Here is a 19,329-nt window from a genome sequence, read left to right on the forward strand (position 1 = left end):
TTCAATAAATACTACTTGAGTGAGTTCATTTGTTTTCTTCTAAAGACAAGGTAAATGAATAAGAACTTACAGTGGAAGTAGCAGAAACCCAACCAGCACTGACTGAAACATAAAATGGAATGTACAGGCTCATGTAACCAAGTCGGTAGTGCTAGCTTCAGGCATGTCTAGATCCAGGGGCTCAATCTAGGTTTCCAGGAAACCTGCTTCATTCTCTGGCAGGATTTCTCTGATAACACCAGACTGACATTCTTATAGCTAAGCAACACAGCAGTGAGAAAAGGCCTCTTTCCCAAAAGATTTCACCAAGGTCAGGAATTAAATCTCACTGTTTTAGTTTAGGTTTTAACCCCACTCTTCAGTCTGGGAAGGGAGAGCAATGTGGATTAACATTCCTGCTAAGGATGCATCTAGGGGTGGTGTTAGGAAGGGGACTGGTTATCAAAAGAAAATCTAAGTGCAGGGCTGCTGGGCCAGTACAGGTGACAAACATCCTCCTTTATTGTCGTTATCTGGTCGCCAAGTCCTGTCCAACTCTTTGCGACCCCATGGACTGTAGCCCACCAGGCTCCTCTGTCTGTGGAATTTCCCAGGCAAGAATACTAGAGGGGATTGCCATTTCCTTCTTCAGGGGATCTTCCCTGACACAGAGATTGAACCTGTGTCTCCTGCATTGGCAGGAGTATTCTTTACCACTGAGCCACCTGGGAAGCCCCAGACATCCTCCTACTAGGGACTAAAGCTTCCAGTAAGTTCTCTAAGGGGTGTGTGAGAGCAAACAGTTTAAGAATCTCATCATTGTTCTTTTGTTCTCTCTGAAGCAGGCCCATGCTCTGGCCATTTGACAGTGGTTAGGCCGTATGGGGAGAACTCTTCCTTACCCATTAAATGAGGTTTGTCAGGGTCCTCATTTCCTCCACTGGTCTGCAAATGGCCTGCAAATGCTGGAATCAAATGTCAGCTTTTGAAAACATACTTTAATGGTCAAATCTATTACAGTGAAAAATTGGAAACAACAGAATATCCATCAGCAGAGGGTGGGTTGTACAACTCATGTTATATCCTTGGACTGGGATTCTCCGTGGCTGTCATAAAGAAGGTAAATCTATGTGAGCTGATATAAAAAGATGTCATAATGGTATAAATAATTGAAAAGCATATATAAGGGTGTTCATTATAGTAACCTAAATGAACATCAGTGGTGGACTGGTTAAATTAGCTCTGTTATGTCTGTACTCTAGAATACCACAAACAATAGTAAAGAATAATGTTTTAACATGAAAAAAAATCTCCAAGGAATGCAAGTAGAAATACTGGCAAAGCACATACAGTGCTTTTATTCCTGTAGCTCTCTCTCTATGCAGGGTAGGTCTTTTCCTTTTAAAGAAATAGATCAAGGTTTTAAAATAATGTTTAAAGGAATATGGGAAATACTTTTTAGAAAGCAAAAATAATTTATAATGCTTCCATTTAAAAAATTATAAAAATTTACAAATGGGAAGTGTCCCATGTTCCATTCCCCAGTAAACACCCCCTCAGATCTTCTCCAACCCTGTAGGTAATGCTATTAATACATGATCAATGTCCTCTTTGGCCTTTCAAAAGTTTTTATCAATGTATTGATATATGCTTATATAAGCACATATATACGCATGTTTGAGAGAATCATGCTTTGGATTAGATTCCTTAGTGGTCAGTGGTCAAGAATCTGCCTTCCAATGCAGGGGATGTGGGTTCAGTCCCTGGTCAGGGAATGAGGATCCCACATGCCACAGAGCAACTAAGCCCATACCACAGTTAGAGAGAAGCCTGCCCATCACTATGAAAGATACCGCATGCTGCAGGTAAGACCTGATGCCACCGAGAATAAATAAGTAAATATAAAAAAATAGAAACATGCTCAAAATATGTATTGCAACTTGTTTCCTTCACTTAAGTATATATTTTGGTCATCTTTTCATGTCAGCACATGTGAATTCACTTCTTTTTTGAAACTGTGGCCGAGTATTCCAGAATACAGATATGTCACAGGTCATATACTCTGTTCTAAGTCAGTAAACAAGGCAAGGAGCAGAACCACATGCATAAGTGATTTCCTTCTTGTAAAAATGATATATACATATTTCTCATAAAGTTTTTTTTTTGAGAAACAGTTGGGATGGAGGGCCAAGAGGAGGAGGAATTTCCACACCATATATATCTTTATGATGTTTGGGAAAAAATGCTTTGTAAAGATAATGTGTTACTTTCCAAAAACAAAAATTTTTTTTTGTTAGGTTTTTTTTTTTTTAAATTTTAAAATCTTTAATTCTTACATGTGTTCCCAAACATGAACCCCCCTCCCACCGCCCTCCCCATAACATCTCTGTGGGTCATCCCCATGCACCAGCCCCAAGCATGCTGTATCCTGCGTCAGACATAGACTGGCGCCAAAAACAAAATTTAATAAAGGGATTTCTGAAATACTCAGCAATGTACAACTTTGCTTTTCGAGACAGAATTTTTTTTAAACACCATGTAGATGTAGATGTTATATGTACCATACTTTAACACATAAGCATACCTCCAGATTAACTGGCTTAACAGGCTTTTCTGCAGGCCCGGCAATGAAACTTCTCCTCCATCCTTGAGCACGTGTTTGACCAGGTTGTAAACATGTCAAGGAAAAGAGGGTGTTTTGTCACAATCTCCTTTTAAAATCAGATGTATTCTTAGGTGGAAGTTCACAGCGACCTAATCAGTGACTCAGAATCTCTGAGAAAGGAAAAGAGGCAGTACTGAGTTCTCACGCTCCACCACCACACTCTGAGCCTCTGTGTTGCCGTTTAGTCGCTAAATTGTGTCCGACTCTTCGCAAGTCCGTGGACTATAGCCCACCAGGCTCCTCTGTCTGCGGGGTTTCCCAGGCAAAAATACTGGAGTGGGTTGCCATTTCCTTCTCCAGGGGATCTGCCCTGATCCAGGGATCCAACCTGGGTCTCCTCCATTGAAGGCAGATCCCTTCCTACTGAGCCACCAGGGAAGCCCCGAGCCTCCATGTACCCACCTCTCTAAAATGCGCTTCTTGGAACGTCCCCGGTGGTCCAGTGGTTGGGACTCCGCACTTCCGCTAGGGGGCGCGGGTTTGATACCTGGTCGGGGAACTAAGATCATGAGTGTGGCAGGGTGTGGCCAAAAAAGGAAAAGTACAAAGAAAAATGGGGTTCCTGCAGCCCCTACCTCATAGCATAGGGTTCATTATACTCTAAGAGCTCAGGAATCCATAGACCTCTTTATTACGGATCAGGAATTTTCTCAATCCTGTATAATCAGAATCAAATACAGAAATAAACTGCTGGGTAAAGCTGATAAAAAAATAAATATGTGTGTATTTGCCTTAAAACTGTAAAACACAGTTGTAAAACACAGTTGCCTTAAAACTGTAAAACACTGTAAAAAAACCTTTGTAAAATCCTAAAGTTTAACCTTGGTTATCAAGGAAGAGGAGACACTCGAGGGGGGATTTTATTTCATTTCTTGGGCATTTTGGTATTTTCCAAAAATTTGTATGAAAACTCTTGCTTTTGTCCTCCACAAAAATAACTACTAAGAGAGTTCCTTTCTACTTGCTAGATGGGATGCTGTCTAAATCATGACCCGTTGAATTAAGCCAATTAGATCTTCAGATTTATTCAGTTGAATTTTCTTAACACTCCTACTCAGTGCTAGCTCCAATCACACAACCACAGCTTCCAGAAGACAAATACTCCTGCTGGACATCAGTCTCACATTCACCATTGCAATTTAACAGTGGCACTTAAATTTGCCTGCTTAAATGGGATGTGAACCAATTTCTGATAGGCAGTTCGAGAAGTAGAAGCAGTGGGGGAGGGGGTCACTCTACAGGCCTTTCTGTTTCCAGTAAGATCCAAATAAGTGACTGGCAAAGGAAACTTAAAGGAAACTCACCACTGGGCAGTCCCAGGGAGACCAGAGCTGGGAAAGCCAGACATCAGCCCCTTCCCGCCCCTAACCCCTACTGCAGACAACTGCAAACAAGCTGTTCTTGTTTTTCTTTCATTTCTGGTAGTAACCTGTATAAATAAAATAGATGGAGGATATTCATCATTCATCATTCAGCTGGATGGCTGAATAGATAATGATTGGTAGATTTTTTTTAAAGAAAAAAATAGAAATATTAGTAAAAACTTCACTGCTGGACATGAGATGTGTATTGCGAAAAGAATTATTTTGCTAAACATTGTCAAACTTTATCTGAGCAGTTAAGACAAGGTCAGGCTTTGTCAGACGCTGGGGTTTGGAGTCAAGCTGGCCTCTGGGCCGTGGGTAGGTGGACCTCCACCTCTGCCCCACACTGGCCACTCCTTTTTCTGGCTTCATCGGGTCATTTCTGCTCAGCCGGAATGGCAGCAGTGTAACCTGGCCAAGGTAGGCCTCATCTGGCAGGACAGGTTTGTCTGCCCCTGCCCTACCACTCAGAGACCCACTCCTGAGGGTGAGAGAGGAGCAAAGGGATGAGGCTCCCAGGACCACCCACGAGAGAGGCAGCCATTTGATGGCTGTTCCTACCGCACCCCTGCAGGACCACATCTGTCTAGAGCTGAATCCGGCCTCTAACCCACTATGGCTCCCCAGTGCCCTCAGCACAGAGTCCAGCTCCTCGGCCTGGCATTGAGGGGCCCTTGTGGCTTGTCTCCTTGCTTCCTCCCCAAGCTCATCTCTCCCTTCCGTCTCATGGAGCCAACCTCTCTTTCACCACTGGAGATCATAGAATGGAAAGGATAAACTGATGTTATATAGCACTCAAGCTTACATTCCTTCCATGAGAACAAGTTGACTTACTCACTAAAATGTAAAACTCACACTCCTTTGACCCACCTAATTCCACCTCTGGGAAACTATCTTGCATATACACTCCCAAGTTTGTTTAAAAACCCACATACAAGGGTAACAAAAGCAGTAAGTGATGAGAACTAGTGATACAATTCATTTTTTTACACCATAGAATAGCATGCAGCTAAGTTTAAAGGGAGCTCCATTTATTTTTGCCATATTAAATCATCTCCAAGATAGATTGTTCACTGAGAAAAATGCAAAGTGGAAAGCTGAATTAATGCTAAATGAAACGTGGTATCCTAGATTGCACTGTATTTAGCGTTAATTCAGTTTTGCAATTTGCATTCTTCTCTATGAACAGTCTATAAGGAGGGCATTGAAACCCACTCCAGGATTTTTGCCTGGAGAATCCCATAGACAGAGGAACCTGGTGGGCTACAGTCCATGGAGTTGCAAGGAGTCAGACACGACTGAAGCGATTTAGCACGCATCCTAGATTGAATCTTAAAAAGACATTAATGAAAAAACTAGAGCAGTCCAAATAAAGTCTGGAGTTTAGTTAATGGTCTTTTCCCCGCCCCCTGCCAGTCGCTCGGTCCCATACTAATGTTAATTTCTTGGTTTTGAAAAACATCATGGCTATGCTGCTGAATTCTAAAATGTATCGTTTGGCACAAGGTTAGGTCTTATCAGTAGAGGGCGCTGGAGGGACACAGCAGAAGTTAGAAGCTTCTCTCCAGATTCCAGTGGTTCCTTCTTGTTACTGCTGAGCTGTGACCAACCAGCAGGTCCTGTGGCTCTTCTCCACGGCTTCCTGAACCCAGCTAGGAATGCACCACTTAACCCAAGAAACCTATTGAATCATGATTTCTCATTTTTTTCAGATAGTATACAAATAGAAGTAGAAAGATGCAAAATAGAGAAAATGGTCATTATGAAGAAACAATTCCACTCCTGCTGGAAAAAATGATCAAAAGATCCTGGCATTTGATCCCTGGCATTAAAATTCATCTCATAAAAATGTATTCAGAAAGTTGATTAGACAAGTCCAGAAACTGAAGGGATTTTTCAACTTTCAAGATCTATACCCAGAGCCAAGGCAAGTGATATTTGTTGCCTAGAAACCACTCTGATCCAGGGTATATAAGTTAATTTTTGTTAACTTACACCAAAACACAGTGGCTTAAAATAATGATTTTTTTTAGCTCCTGATTCTGTGGGACCATTTGGGCTGAGCTCAATGCTAAATATTCATTGGAAGAACTGATGCTGAAGCTGAACTGAAGCTCCAATACTTTGTTCCCCTGATGCAAAGAGTTGACTCATTGGATAAGACTCTGATGCTGGGAAAGATTGAGGGCAGGAGAAGGATGAGATGGTTTGATGGCATCATCGATTCAACAGACATGAGTCTGAGCAAACTCTGGGAGATAATGAAGGACAGGGAAGCCTGGTGCGCTGAAGTCCATGGGGTTGCAAAGAATCAGACATGACTTAGTAACTGAATAACAACGATAGTCATCCAGGCAGTTCTTCCATTTTTCTCACCTGGGCTTACCCACGCAACTTGTCAGCTAATGGGGTGGCTGGGGGCTGACTGGCCTAGAGTGGCCTCCCTCACATGTATGGCAGGCTAGAAGTTGGTGTAAGTGGCTGGGGTGAGGGCTCTCACTGGCCATGTGTCTAAAGAAGGCCAGCCCAAGCTTATTCACATGGCAGCATTTGCAGGTTTCCCAAGAGCAGAAAGAGAAGTCCCAGAATGTGTACTCAGTTTTCAAGTCTCTGCTTTTGCCAAATGTGTTATTATCCCATTGGTCAAAACAAGTCAATGGCGAAGGCCAGATTTAGTGTAGGAGGTGTGCAGAAGGGAGGGGAGTTATGGAGGCTATTTTAACAATGTACCAGGATGAAAAAAACATGCCAGCAGTCCCCAGCAGAAACAGTCAAACACCTTTAGTTGAGAGTGTTTCACAGCTGTGTTCTCCTCAAACAGCCAACAGTTCCCAGACAGAAGCAAGATGGGAAATAGTTAACACCAACAGGAGTCTATGCCTTGGGCATTCTTTCGGTAACCAAAGAGTTGTTCTATAAATAAGTGCCTTTTTCTGAATTTCAGATATCACAGAAGATTAAGGAGACAATTTTTTGCCTGAATTCATGTTTCAAAACCCAAGCAGGAGATCTATTAAAGACATCAAGTTTCCCTTATATACTGCTCAGATCACTGGATTGGAAAAGAAATATAAAAGGTAAAAAGTTAAGAAAGTGGTCTTTTTGGAGTTCCACTTCAGTACTGTTGGGCATATAATTAAAAGAAGGTCCCTAGTAGTCAGATTCCGCTTGTGGTACCTAAGGTCAAATTGCCAAGGATGTCTCGTCTCATCGCTCCCTTTCAAAATCCTGCCAGAAGTCCTAGCTAATGCAGTAAGACAAGAAAAGTAAATAAAATGTACAGAGATTGAAAAAGAAGAAGTAAAACTGTCTTTGTGTGCAGATGACATTAAGTATCTATGTAAAAAAAATATAAAAGAATGGACCAAAAAATAACCATGGAAATAATAAGCAATCATAGCAGTTTTATTACACAGAAGACCTACTTGCTAGTCCAAGCATGACATCTACTGATCACATCCCTGCCTGATGTCAACTGAGATACCATCAGGACTTACAGAGGACTGGTCTAGAAATAAAAGGTGCAATCATTGACACTTTTTGGAGGCTTGCAAGACACAAGTGCTGTTCCTTATTAGACTTTCCTGACTTTTTTCAAGTCAAAATAGATGAGTACATTTCCATGCCATGGAACCAAACCTTTAACTCAGTAAAGGCAAATTTTCTGACCCGGAAGAAATGAGGTTAACAGACACCATGAGACACATAATATGCTTTTTATTTAACTATCAAAATATTTTATAATGCCCTATTTTGATCATAGATACTTATTTTATAATGATTACCTTAGTAATCATCAAACCAAGTGAGTGATAAAACCCCAATCAATTTTACTCTTCTGAAAATATTCCTCTAAAATACAAGCATGCTTCAGCAATATTGCAGGTTCAGTTCCAGATGACCACAATAAAGTGAATATTACAATAAAGCATGTCACCAGAATATTTTGGTTTCCAAGTATTTATAAAAGTTACATTTACACTACACTGTCATCTATTAAGTGTACAATAGTATTGTGTATAAAACTTAATTTAAAAATACTTTATTGCTAAAAAATATGCTAACCATCACTTGAACTTTCAGTGAATTGTAATCTTTTTGCGGGTGGATGTTCCTTTTAATGGCTGCTAATTGATCAGAGTGATAGTTGCTGAAGGTTGGAGTGATTGTGGTAATTTATTAAAATATAATGAAATTTGCTATATCAATTGGCTCTTCATTTCATGAGCAATTTCTATATAGCATACAGTGCTGTTTAATAGCATTTTATCCCTTTCAAAATGGGAGTCAATCCTCTCAAACCCTGCTGCTGCTTTATCAACTAAGTTTATGTAACATTCTAAATCTTTTGTTGTCATTTCAATAGTCTTCATAGCATCTTTACCAGGGGCAGATTCCACCTCAAGAAACACTTTCTTCGTTCATCCATAAGAAGCAACTCCTCATCTGGGAAAAGGTTATCACGAGATTGCTGCAATACAGTCGCATCTTCAGGCTGCACTTCTAATTCTGGAACTCCGGCTATTTCCACCACATCTGCAGCTACTTCCTCCAGTGAAGTCTTGAACCCCTCAAGGGGTTGGAATCAACTTCTTCCAAACTTTTTTAATATTGATATTTTGATCTCATCCCATAAATCACACTGTTCTTAATGGCATCCAGAATGGTGAATCTCTTCCAGAAGGTTTTCAATTTACTTTGCCCATCTCTATCAGAATCTGAATCATATATACGGAAGCATAGCCTTAGAAAATGTATTTCTTAAATAATGAGACTTGAAAATCAAAATGTTACTTGGTTTCTGGGCTGCAGAGTGGATGTTGTATTAGCAGGCAGAAAAACAACATTAATCTCACATCTCCATTGGAGCTCTCGGATGACCAGGTGCATTATCAATGAGGAGTAATATTTTGAAAGGAGTCTTTTTTGTCTGAAAGAGTAGGTCTCAACAGTGGGTGTAAAATATTCAGTAAAACCATGTAAACAGATGTGCTGCCAACCAGGATTTTTGTTCCATTTACAGAGCACAGGCTGCATAGATTTAGCGTAGTTGTTAAGGGACCTAGTCTTTTCAGAATGGCAAATGAGCACTGGCTTCAGTGTAAAATCACCAGCTGCATTAGCCCAAACCAGAGACACAGCCTGTCCTTTGAAGCCAGACATTTTCTTCCCTGTAGCTATGCAAGTCCTAGATGGCATCTTCTTCCAATAGAAGGCTGTTTCATCTATATTGAAAATCTGTTGTTTAGCATAGTCACCTCTGTTAATTATCTTAGGTAGATCTTCTGGATAACTTGCCGCAGCTTCTACATCAACACTTGCTTCTTCACCTTGTACTCTTCTGTTATGGAGACAGCTTCTTTCCTTCAACCTCATGAACCAATCTCTGCTAGCTTTTTTTGTTTTTTAATTTTTTGACTGACTGCGTGGTATGAGTGTGTGCTCATCCACTTTAGTCATGTCCAATTCTTTGTGACCCAATGGACTGTAGCCTGCCAGGCTCCTCTGTCCATGGCGATTCTCCAGGCAAGAATACTGGAGTAGGTTGCCATGCTTTCCTCCAGGGGATCTTTCCGACCCAGGGATGGAACTCATGTCTCTTATATCACCTCCATTAGCAGGCAAGTTCCTTACCACTAGCGCCACCTGGGATGCCCACTGTGTGCCGTGTGGGATCTTATTTTCTCAATCAGGGGTGGAACCCGCACTGTCTGCATCGGAATTGCTGAGTCTTAACCACTGGACCACGAGGGAAGTCCCCCAGCCTGTGGTAACTTTTAATCTTTTCTGCTGCAGCTTTCTCTCTTAGCCATCATAAAACTGAAGAGAATTAGGGCACTGCTCTGGATTAGACTTTGGCTGAAGAGAATGTTGTAGCTGATTTAATCTTCTATCCAGACCACTAAAACTCTCTCCACAGCAACAAACAGGCTATTTTATTTTCTTAGCACTCATGTATTCACTGGAGTAGCACTTTTCATTTCCTTCCAGAACTTTCCTTTGCATTGACAACTTGGTTAACTTTCTGGTACAAGAGGCCTAACATTTGGCCTATCTTGACTTTCAACTTGCCTTACTAAGCTTAATCATTTCTAGTTTTTTATTTAAAATGGCAGGTGTACGATGCTTTCTCTTTTTTTGACTATACTGCATGGCTTGTGGGATCTTAGTTTCCTGACCAGGGATTGAACCCCGGCTCACGGCAGTGAGAACATGGAATTCTAAACACTGGACCATCAGGGAATTCCCATGTAATTCTTTCACTTGAACATTTAGAGGCCATTGTGGGGTTATTAATTGGCTTAATTTCAGTATTGTTGTGTTTCAGGAAATAAGGAGGCTCTAAAGGTCAGGAAGCAACAGTTAGAACTGGACATGGAACAACAGACTGGTTCCAAATAGGAAAAGGAGTACGTCAAAGCTGTATATTGTCACCCGGCTTATTTAACTTCTATGCAGAGTACATCAGGAGAAACGCTGGGCTGGAAGAAGCACAAGCTGGAATCAAGATTGCTGGGAGAAATATCAATAACCTCAGATATGCAGATGACACCACCATTATGGCAGAAAGTGAAGAGGAACTAAAAAGCCTCTTGATGAAAGTGAAAGTGGAGAGGGAAAAAGTTGGCTTAAAGCTCAACATTCAGAAAACAAAGATCATGGCATCTGGTCCCATCACTTCATGGGAAATAGATGGGGAAACAGTGGAAACAGTGTCAGACTTTATTTTTTGGGGCTCCAAAATCACTGCAGATGGTGACTGCAGCCATGAAATTAAAAGATGCTTGCTGCTTGGAAGGAAAGTTATGACCAACCTAGATAGTATATTGAAAAGCAGAGATATTACTTTGCCAACACAGGTTCGTCTAGTCAAGGCTATGGTTTTTCCAGTGGTCATGTATGGATGTGAGAGTTGAACTGTGAAGAAAGCTGAGTGCCAAAGAATTGATGCTTTTGAACTGTGGTGTTGGAGAAGACTCTCGACAGTCCCTTGGACTGCAAGGAGATTCAACCAGTCCATCCTAAAGGAGACCAGTCCTGGGTGTTCATTGGAAGGACTGATGCTGAAGCTGAAACTCCAATACTTTGGCCACCTCATGTGAAGAGTTGACTCATTGGAAAAGACTCTGATGCTGGGAGGGATTGGGGGCAGGAGGAGAAGGGGAAGACAGAGGATGAGATGGTTGGATGGCATCACTGACTCAATGGATATGAATTTGAATGAACTCCGGGAGTTGGTGATGGACAGGGAGGCCTTGTGTGCTGCGGTTCATGGGTTCGCAAAGAGTCGGACATGACTGAGCGACTGAACTGAACTGAACTGAAGAAAGGGAGAGACAATTAGGGATGACTGATAAGTGGAGAAATTAGACCACACACAACAATTATTAAGTTTGCTGTCTTGTATGGGCCTGGTTTGTGGTGGTGGTGGTTGTTCAGTCACTAAGTCGTGTCTGACTCTTTATGACCCCACGGACTGCAGCGCGCCAGACTTCCCTGTCTTTGCCTCCAAACAATTATAATAATAACGTCAAATATAACTGGTCACAAATCACCATAAAATATAATAATCATGAAAAAGTTGACATATTTCAAGAATTATCTAAAATATGACACAGAAATATGAACAAATGCTATTGGAAAAATGGCACCAATACTTGTTCAACATAGGGTTGCCACAAGCGTTCTATTTGTAAAAAGCAAAAATACAGTATCTGTAAAGCACAATAAAAATAATAAAACAAAGTATTCCTGTACTGTTAAGTTTATTGATTGGTACTAAAAAATTTTTAAAGCATTTTTCAAAGTATTTTTTAAAATGTATCATTTTAAAAAAACACATACATTGAAACTTCCCTGGTGGTCCAGTAGTTAAGACTCTGCCTTGCAATGCAGGTGACGCAGGTTCCTTCCCTGGTGAGGGAACTAAAATTCTACATACCATGGACCAACTAAAACTAAGCCGAAGCACCACAACTAGAGAGCCCCACTGAAAGATCCCAAATGATGTAGCAAAGATCCCGCATGCCGCAACTAAGACCTGATGCAGCCAAATAATTTTTTAAAACCATACATTATCCCTAGATAAAACCAAACATGTGTGTGCCTTTTCCCCCTAATAAAGTGGTTTGTGTATTTCCTCTTCTCCAGAGATTTTTGTCCTAATAGCTTTCATTGTTAAGTAGAATGTGTTCAAGGACAAAAACATTTAAAAGACTGAGGGAGTATTGATGAAATAAGAAAGGCAGGAATGGACTTCCCTGGTGGTCCAGTGGTTAGGACTTCCACCGCAGGGGGCGCAGGTTCTGCCCTTGGTCATGGAACTAAGATCCCACATGCCAGGCAGCATGGAAAAAAATTTAAAAAAGCAGAATGTTGATAGCTCTTGCATCTGGGTGATAAGTACAAAGGTTCATCAAACTATTAGTCTCTGTTAGAAAAAAGAAAAAGACACTTCCCTCTGTGAGTTTGCATGGCTCTTAAGAGAATGCTAGCACTCCTGAGCATGAACGGTCTGCAAGACGAGGCCCTGACAACCACACCGGCCTCACTCTCCCCAGCTTCCCCTGTGCTTCCTGTCTCTACTCTCTCTGCTCCAGAGACACTGGACTTCTCGGCCAGTCTCCTCCCACCCAAGAGCTCTGGAACCTACTTTCCCACTACCTGGAAAACTCTCTTCCTTCCACAATCTGGTTGTGAGTACGTACACATCCTTCAGATCTGAAAACAAACATCACTTCCCCTAGGAAGTCTTTCTTGAAAACATTGGCCAGGTCAGAATTTTACTTTATCTTATGGGTTTCCTACAGAACATTTTAGCAAGTTTTAATTTTACTTGTAATGAATAACAATAGCCAACATTAAATGAGCACTTACTCTGTGTCGGGGGCTGACCTAAGGATTTCAAGGATATCTGTTCATTGGATTCTCTCAAGGCACAGAAAGTGGAAGAAACCTGCTCAAGTCCACATGGTTGGTAAAGGGACAGAGGCAGGACCCTGTCAGTTTGATTCCAGATCTGACATGTGAATTGTTCTCCTCGGCTCCCTTCACATGATGTAAATATTATGCATCTCCCCTACCAGACTATTTAATTCCTCAGTTATAGATATTTGGTGGCATAGACTGAATTCTGTCCCTGCCTCAAATTCATGTGTTGAAGCTCCAACCCTCAATGTAACTGTATTTGAAGATAGGACGTTTACAGAGGGAATTAAATTAAATGAGGTCCTAAGAGCAGGAACTTGAACCAACAAGACTAATATCCTTCTGTCTTAGTCTGTTTGGGCTGCTATAACAGAACACCACAGACTGCATACATTATAAACATTTACAAAGTTTATTGCTCACAGTTCTGGAGGCTGGGAAGTCCAAGATCAAAGCACTGGCATCTCAGGTATCTGGTGAGGGCCCACCTTCTGGTTTGTCGATGGTGATCTCACTGTAACATCACATGGCGGAAGGGGCAAGGGAGCTCTCTCTGAACCCTCGTTTATAAGGGCACTAATCCCATTCATAAGGGCTCTACCCTTACGGTCTAACCATCACAAAGGCCCCATCTCCAAATATCCTCACATTGGGGATTAGGTTTCACATATGAATGTGGGGGGGGCCAGTAAACAAACATTCGGTTTATGGCACCTTGTAAGAAAAAGAAGCGACAACAGTAGTGTGCATGAGCAGAGGCAAGGCCGTGTGAAGACACAGGGAGACGGCAGCTGGCACCTTGATTTTGAAAGTTCAGCCTCCAGAACTGTGACAAATAAATTTGTATCGTTTAAGCCACCCAGGCTGTGGTATTTTGTTATGGCAGCTTAAGCAGACTAATACATTTGGTCTCTTCTCATTTGCCATTATATGCTTTGTACTAAACACCATGTCTAGCACATAGTAGGTCCTCCAAAAATATATACTTTGGTGTCACCACCTTCCTTCACCCTTTCCCTCTCCCAGCCCTGGTTTGACTGCCCTTTTGGGGCTTTATTTGTTATACTTTCCATTTGGTTCTAGAAAGATATCTTTTAAGGTCTCATTCCTTTCTAGAACCTTAATCTTTTAAAGATTTTGAAGGGGCTAAGTCTTCCTAGGGTTTGGCACAAGTGGCATTGCTTTTGAAGTTTCATAAATATTTGATCAAATGCAAGTTTTCTGACCCCTAAACATGAGCCCTGGTTCAAGACAACCTGAGTTCTAAGCTTCATCTCTACCTGTGCTTGCATCAGTTCAGTTCAGTTCAGTCAGTTCAGTCACTCAGTCGTGTCCAACTCTTTGCGACCCCGTGAATCGCAGCACGCCCAGCCTCCCTGTCCATCACTGCCGGGGTCCAGCCCCGGTGGATCCAGGGTGATTCGAAGGTGGGGGGACGGCGTCAGCATCTTTGGAAAAATACATATTTAATTACAGATATATAGAGAGATTAGAAACGGATAGTGTAGTAGGAGATAGTGTAGAAAAAGAGGCTGAATAACTTGGTCTATGTGGAATAGCATCCATGCTCCAGATGGGAATTCAGCCAGAAAAACTGGAGCAAGAAATAACGACATGGGGGAATCAGTCTTTCCGGAAACTGATCCATTTTCTTTATTTTTAGGTTTGCTTATATACCTTTTGTTACACATAGGGATGAATACAGAGTCACGCGGGGGTCAGCAGTCCTGACCTTTATCAAAATCAGATGCTTCACATAAAAAGGTCTTAGGGATTTTATGATCCTTTCTTTCTGATAACCGGAAACTTATTTTTTCCAAGGGTGTTTTTTCTTAAACCAGGCACCACCCTCCAAATAAAGTTACATTCCTATAGGGTGAGGGTGTAGTGAGTTACAATCAAGAAAGGAATTTATTTAACCCAAGGTTAACATGATTAATCTTAAAGGTTAATACTTATTTCTCCTATATACTTAAAGGTTAATGCTTATTTCTCCTATATACTAGTTATATTCATTACAAGGGCAGGGAATATGGAGATTTAGCAGCAAACATCAGCCCAACAAATGAAAATCTTTTCACCAATGTTCCCCTTAAGATCTATTTAGTCTTAAGATAGTGATAAAGTTACATTTTTACAGTGTAAGGACACAGTGATTTATAACAAAGTACAGTGATCTATTACAAAAGAGAAAATTCATTAACTCAAAAAGTCTAGTATTGCTAACCTTAAAAACTACTATATTTCCTTTTCTATATTTCAAATACATTGATTAATATATTCCCAGGTGCCTAAGGATATGGAGGCCTGGCGGCAATCATTGACTCAAAAAGAAGAAAAGGCCCTATGCTAATTAAGACTCTCAAAATACTCCAAAACTCTCTGTGCTGTTTATGGTTGAGAGGTAGTAAACAATCATGTGCATAGTGGCAGGAGTATGGATAATCCTGTCACACAAGCTAGTCTGTCAGCAGAGAGGTTTGACCTGAAACATCCTTGTCCCACCCAGGGGAGGGAATTAGCAGCAATTATTGACACAGCAAATGAAAAAACCCTTCACCAATATAATTCCTAACCAACCCACTATACTAATAATTTCTAACTCCCCAAAAGAATTTGCCTTTAGTAAGTCTAAAACATCTTGTGCCTCTCAGGTTGGGAGGCTGTAAACAATCACATGTGGCCGGACGAACCTATACAGGCGGGCTAGATAACCTTCAGAGGAGTCCGTAAGCTGAAACACTCTTGTCACGCCCAGGAATTTCTATTGCCTTGGAGCTGCACGTTTACTCCTCCGAGAGAAACGGTTATGGGGGAGAGCCCCTGGTAAAGTCAGAGGTGTAGGTGAGAGCTTAAAACAAGACTGGTTTGGGGGTTAGATGCTCGGGAACAGGGGGTTTCCTGAGGCTTGATCACGCCTTTGTGTGCCTCCTTCCTCATGACCTTTGCCATGGGGAGAGTTCCTCACGCTGGCCCCCGGCACATCACCAACTCCCAGAGTTCACTCAGACTCACGTCCATCGAGTCAGTGATGCCATCCAGCCATCTCATCCTCTGTCGTCCCCTTTTCCTCCTGCCCCCCTACCTGTGCTTGCATACTGAGCCTCAAAAATAAACATGGCCTTGAGTTTCCCCAGAGGTCAAAGCTTAGGTAAAGTCCATCATGCTTTGAAAAGTACAACGTCGTTTTGATGCCTCTTATGAGCACATGTGCAGCTAAGTTGAACTCCTGAGTCTTAGTCATCTGCCTGGCTCCAGCTGGACTTCGTGCTATCCCTCGGAAATACTAAGTTCACTGCTCTCTCAAGGGCTTTGTACTTGCCACAGAATACTTCCCCTATATTTTCCCATTGCAAATATCTGGACTTAATTTTCAGTGTCTACACCAGAATTAAGGCAGGTGATACTGATTACAAGGAAACAACTCAGTGTCAGGGCACTGCGGAAGAGAAGAGATGCTGTTGTTCTATTAGTTCATTTAATCCTCTTGACAGTCCTAAGAGGTATTTAGTATCATTAACCCCACTTTACAGATGAGGAAATTGAGGTCAAAACAGGTTAAGTAAGCTGCTAAAGGTCTCATAACTAGCAAGTAGCAAGGCAAGAACATGAATCCAGGCAGACTGGATCCAGTGTCCAGCTTCTTAACCACAAGATTCTCTGCTTCTCAACATAAATCTAGTTAGCATAGGACCTGGCATGGGATCGCTGGTCCATAAGCCATAGCTATTTCTCTACTCATCTCATACAGCTGACTCTTCTAATCTTATAATACGACTTCCAGAATGAAGCCAACAATGCTTCCTATTCCATCTTGCCAGAACTCAGGGTCCCTCACTCCATCTTCTCATGCTTGCATGTGCTGAGTAGCTGGAATTGAGGGCTTGAGTAAGGTCTGGGTTCCAATCCAGGCTCCATGATTCACTAGCTCTGTAAGCATAGAAATGTTTCATCCATCCCAGGGTCTCAGTTTCCTTACCTGTAAAATGGAGACAAAAACAATTACTATACCCTAGAATTAAAAGGATTTAGTGAGGTGATACATGCAGAACGCTTTCCACCTCACCTGACTCATAAAAAGTGTTCAATAAGTTGTCACAATTATGATTACAGGCTTCTCAGTGAGAAGCCACCAAAGATTCCAAGGCTGTGAAATAGTCTCCCAACTACCTTTAGGGCCAGCTTTGGGACCAGATGACCTCACTGCTTGCAGACAAGGCTGGCTGGCTGAGAAGACTTTTCACCTCACCTAACACAGGATCTGTGCTGTGTGTGCTTAGTCGCTTCAGTCATGTCCAAACACAGAATCTACTAGACACCGAATTCTTGGAGGCAATGTGGTATGGGGGTGATCTCCTGGGTCTCATAGATCTGGATCTGAGTTCCAGCTTTGATTTCTCCTCAGGGCCTCAATTTCTCCACCAGTCAAATGGGAGGGAAGCAGTGTGAGGAGAGATTAAGACTGTGGGTTTGGATTCAGAAGACTGGGTATCATTCATTCTACTCCTTGCTCAACCATGGACTAGCTGTGTGAGCTGAGTGTCTTCACTTCCATGAGCCTCAGTTGTCTGCTTTAATGGGTGCTGTCATTCTTCCTGGGGTGGCTGTGAGGATTCCCTGGGACCATGTGTGCCCTCTCTCTGGACACTAGCTGTTAGCATGAGAGACAGTATATACCAGTGGTTAGGAGCTTAGGCTCTAGAGTCAAATTGCAACAGGAATTCAATTCCAGCTTTGGCAATTACTCCTGGTGAGATCTTAGGGAAATCAGCCTCAATTTACTTATCTGTGAAGTAAGAAAAATAACAGTAAATATCGGATAGAACTTGTTAGGAGGATTCAATCAGATGATGCATGTAAAGCACTTTAAACTGGCCTGGTTTGACGTTAGTGACCAAAAACCAGCAAAGATATCATGATGCAGATTTTTAAAATATCCTTTTCTAGAATGCAAATGCATTTGCCCTGAGGAGTTGAAAATATGTTCTGGGCCTTCAGGATGGGAATGGGATTCAAGTCTAAAAACGACAACAAAAACCAATCAAACAAAAAACCCCAAACAAAAACCTTATTTACAGATGAAGTTAAACCAAGGTCAATGTGACCACATCACACCCGATTCCACATCTACAAGATCAATCCTATTTAACGATAGTGTAGCTCGGATGTTGAATTCTCACCAGAAAAAGGTCAGAGTCCCAGCAATGCCCATGTTCACTGTGGAACCTGAGACAAGTGACCACCTCTAGCCCTCCGCGTTCAACCTGGCTAGTAATAGACGCCCTCACAGAGCTATTTACCGATAGGCAGATTCAATGAGATGAGAAACAAAGAAAGGGCTTAAAGTCGGAGCTGTTGTTAATAATGCTACAGCGCCTGTCTCTCCCCTACTATCTGAAGGATTATTAGCTCCCACGTGCCCAGGCACTCGCCTTCGCAGGTCTCGGTTCCCACTGCTCCAGGATCCTCTGAGTCACGCCCCCCTCAGCATGGCCCCTTCCAGATCCTCCCCCATGCCACACCCCACCCCCATTTCTTCACTAGCCACGGGAAAGAGACGCCAAACAACACTCGCCAGAACCCCGAAGCTGCAAAGAAGCAAAAGGGACAGAATTGTACCCGCCGCCCGAAACCGCTGGGCTTGGCTCCCTCTGGCCCTCTGATCAATCAAAGGCGAAGAAGCGAGCCTCGGGACCAATGAGAAGCGGAAGCGGTGGAGCAATGCCCCGCCTCTTAAAGCGCCCTCACGCCTGATTGGATGCGTCCAAGCTAAGCCACTTAGGAGTGGGGCCAACCTATACACCGTGCTATGCTAGCAAGGATAGTGGGCCGTCGACCCACCTCAGAATGGCATGGTGTGTCAGCACCAAAACGCCGCCTAATCAGAAAGCCCGTTGGCCGGGTTCTAACCCGGGGCAAGTTAATGGCAGGGCAGCATAATGGGTCATTCTCTTTACGGTGTAGCAGCGGTTGGTACGTGAAGTACGCAGTTAAATCCCGACTCAGCTGACTGTTAAGGCGTCAATGGAGCATTGACTGCCCACGCTTGTGTCTTCTGTTTCCCTATACTCCCGGATGGGGCAGGGTGCGTTCTGTAGCCAATTAATCGTTCAGCAGGGCAAAAGGCGGGAAAGGGGAGCTACCCACATGCATTCAAAGCCTGGCTGCCTTCCCCGCCCCCCGCCCCCCCCCCCCCACGCCCCCATCCAATCACACTCATTTCTCCACAGATTGTAAGGGGTTGAGAGAAAGGTGAAAGACTTTGCAGTGAGAGTTACTCAGGATGTTAAGACAGAACCAAGAAAGAAGTGATATCCCTGAGCCGTTACGGAGGGAGCTTCCAAGGTGATGCAGATGAAGGAGGTTCAGTCTTTTAGAGGATGCGATGAGCAA

Source organism: Budorcas taxicolor, chromosome 18 (assembly GCF_023091745.1).
Source record: "Budorcas taxicolor isolate Tak-1 chromosome 18, Takin1.1, whole genome shotgun sequence".
Lineage (NCBI taxonomy): Eukaryota > Metazoa > Chordata > Mammalia > Artiodactyla > Bovidae > Budorcas > Budorcas taxicolor.